Genomic DNA, 3,276 nt, shown 5'->3' with positions numbered 1-3,276 from the left:
TGATGTTGTTTAGCAAATGCACTGCAGGAACGTACAAATCAAGCTGATGCTGACAACGGCTCGTTTTGAGCCGCTAATTTCAGTGAAGTGGCGGCGCCAATAAAAGGTGTCACGCATCTCGTCTAATTCCACATCCAGAGCTCGAAATGACCAGAGGTTTCTCGCTGAGTTTCTGCAGGGTCTTGTTTGGACGACACCATGACACTTTTTCACTGGAATGGATCATGAAATCGCGTCGTGACTGTGAATAAAACGATGGAAAATTCCAGCAGAAAAGGTGGCGACCGTGAAGCAGGCAGCTGAGGACAAATGTTTCTCCTTTGCCAGTGAAAGGCACTGCTTCACAAATTGGAAACTTCGAAGTGAAGCAATGTTGGTGATTATCTTCGCTGCTTGTTCACCTTTTTAATTCTGATTCCGTGAAAGTCCATGGCATAACATATCGACATTCTGCCAAGTGCAGGCTTCTCTCATGGGCCAGTGGCGTAATAGATAACGCGTCTGACTTTGGATCATAAGATTGTAGGTTCGAGTCCTACCTGGCTCGAGGGGGAATGTTTTGCTTTAACCGTGGTATACGTTGACGCTCCCCTGCAAAGTTCTCTCGGGACATCGCCTCTGTGCTTCCGCATGTCAAGCTTGCATTTGTCCTCTGATCCATTTCAAATTCCAGCTCTCCACAAGGGACACCTCCGTCAGTTTGGCGGTATCTTCTGGTGTGTCTCCCTCTGTGGGGGAAAATGAGCATGAGTTCCTCAAAAGAGTTACAATTCGTTATACTTCTGTCCAATTATTGTGCCATGTTAGAAAATAGGACAACCTCATTGACATTTGACCTGAAACATTAGAACACACGAGACTTTGGGCCAAAGTTCGAAACTGCTACTCGAATGGATGGCTCTCTGATTAGCCACAATGCACACGGGCGGAATGGCCTTTTCTCACTTTGTCAATCTTCGAAGACAATTTGAAAAACATCTGCAACGAAAATGTTCAGACAGGGTTTTTTATTTACACCAAATACGATAGTATCTATCGCCTTGTCTTGTTATTTACTTGTGAGGATTCGGTATTCTCAGCACCGTGGCTCGGATCGTATTCCCGCTCATGGAATGGCTGTATTATTCAGCAAACTTATCGGTGTACCAGTACTTCTGCCGATTTTCCGATGCTGGCAGGTCATTGGTTTTGTCCAAAACATTATGAAGGTTAACATAAAACAAATAGCTGCAGGTGCTGGAAATCTGAGCCAAAAACGAAAATTGCTTGTGCAGCGGAGCATGACTGGCAACAGAAACGTCGACTCTCCTGCTCCTCGGATGGAGCCTGACCTGCTGTGCTTTTCCAGCATCACTCTGATCTAAAGTCAGGTTTCCAGCATTTGCAGTCCTCACTTTTGCCTAGTTTCTTCAGTGTCTCTGGTTCACAATTCAAGAACTCCATCTCTAGCGGTTTCATGTTTGTACCTTCGTGCTGAGGAGTTGAAGAGTGAAGAAAAGTAACTCACCTCCTCCATCTCTGGGGTACTTAGGGACTGAAAATGAATCGTGTCACATTGAAATATATCTACATGCGAATTAATCTCTGTCTTTTATTGGGAACCATCTCTTTCATTGTAACCATCAGGAAAGATCATTTCGTTCGCCAGAAAAAGAAATGAATATGTCACTAACCTTTGTTTGCTCCAGGTCCGAGAATAATCAGATCAATAGCTCCCTTGCTTCCGTCTGCTGGTCATGTTCGCAAAGAGATATGGCAAATTGCCAAGTGTGATTTTCCTTTCAATAAATAATTTTGACTCAGTTTGCCTGCAAATGTCTTTTCCTACCTTTCTGCTTTTCTTCTTGTACATTGGTGTCTCGCACCTTACAAATGACAGCAAAGGGATGAAAGGAGATGGAAGCATTTCGGTCATCAAGTCAACGGTAGCTTTCAATGAGATCACGGCTGATTTGGTCAATGCTCAACCCACCTGAGCTGTCTGTAGTCACGGCCGAGTGGTTAAGGCGATGGACTAGAAATCCATTGGGGTATCCCCACGTAGGTTCGAATCCTGCTGACTACGTTATGAATGCTTTCCTGCTGGTACAATTTTCGCTCAAAGTTCAGAAAAACTATTTTGTGAACCAGGCCGATAATTTGATTAGACTTGGGAAACTCGAGTTCTACATCAGAAATGTTCCATATTTAAAACATTATCTCTGTTTCTCTTTCCAGATGCACTGCTCGACACATCGGGTTTCTGCAGCTGTTATTGAACGTCCTGAGCAGAAGTGCTGCTTTTCATTAGATTCCTTTAATCCCTGTCCACTGTTCTCTGACTCGGGTCAGTGGCAACACTTCCTCCTGCTCGTCAAAGTGCTCATTCCCCACCGCTCCCTCTCCCATCATTACAAACAACCGCAGGAAATCGCCACTTAACCATCTTTGTTCCAAAGTGAAACTCATCAGCTTCGGGAATCTCTCCACCAAACGGGACTTCTCATCCCTGGACATGGTGCAAGCCAGAGGATTGTGAAGAGATACTGTGAAAATATTGTCAGTTGGCAGTTGAAAAAATGTTTAGGAAGCAATCCATATAATTTAGGCTCCAGCTTTGTAAATCTTGAGAAACTCTTTGGGAAATGGAATCAGAGGAGAATGAAGAAGTGTGAACTGTCGGACCGAGTAGAGGACGGGACATTGATTGTGATGTTCTCGGGACAGGAACTGATCTGAGACATTGAAATCATTCTCGCTCACGTACGTGAGGAATGCAAACTTCATCTGGACTCTGGGACAATGAAAAACTCTGGAACACTCAAGACAATGATGTGTTTCTGTTCGCCGAGCTGGAAGTTTTTGTTGGAAACGTTTCGTCCCCTGTCTAGGTGGCATCCTCAGTGCTTGGGAGCCTCCTGTGAAGCGCTTCTGTGGTGTTTCCTGCGGCATTTATAGTGGCCTGTCCTTGCCGCTTCTTGTTGTCAGTTTCAGCTCTCCGCTGCAGTGGCTGGTATATTGGGTCCAAGTCGATGTGTTTGTTGATGGTGTTTGTGGATGAGTGCCATGCTTCTGGGAATTCCCTGGCTGTTCTTTGTTTGGCTTGCCCTATAATAGTAGTGTTGTCCCACTCGAATTCATGTTGCTTGTCGTCTGTGTGTGTGGCGACTACGCATAGTTGGTCGCTTCGTTTCGTGGCGAGTTGATGTTCCTGGATGCGGATCGTTAGCTGTCTTCCTGTTTGTCCTATATAGTGTTTGTGCAGTCCTTGCATGGGATTTTGTATACTCCATTAGT

At 45.0% G+C, this 3,276-nt stretch overlaps 2 non-coding genes across 2 annotated transcripts; both read left to right on the top strand.

The window, feature by feature from the left end:
- Nucleotides 1-474: 474 nt before the first annotated feature.
- trnaq-uug (transfer RNA glutamine (anticodon UUG)) lies at nucleotides 475-547 on the top strand. The gene has a single exon. It is a non-coding gene; the product is annotated as a tRNA-Gln (tRNA).
- Nucleotides 548-1,983: 1,436 nt separating this feature from the next.
- trnas-aga (transfer RNA serine (anticodon AGA)) lies at nucleotides 1,984-2,065 on the top strand. The gene has a single exon. It is a non-coding gene; the product is annotated as a tRNA-Ser (tRNA).
- The last annotated feature ends 1,211 nt before the right edge of the window (nucleotides 2,066-3,276 follow it).

The sequence above is a fragment of the Chiloscyllium plagiosum genome, unplaced genomic scaffold, assembly GCF_037043375.1.
Source record: "Chiloscyllium plagiosum isolate Xiang-an unplaced genomic scaffold, Cpla_swu_hap1 HiC_scaffold_42, whole genome shotgun sequence".
Taxonomy (NCBI): Eukaryota; Metazoa; Chordata; class Chondrichthyes; order Orectolobiformes; family Hemiscylliidae; genus Chiloscyllium; species Chiloscyllium plagiosum.
The sequence above is the reverse complement of the archived record's forward strand: the minus strand, read 5'-3'. Positions and strand labels throughout refer to the sequence as shown.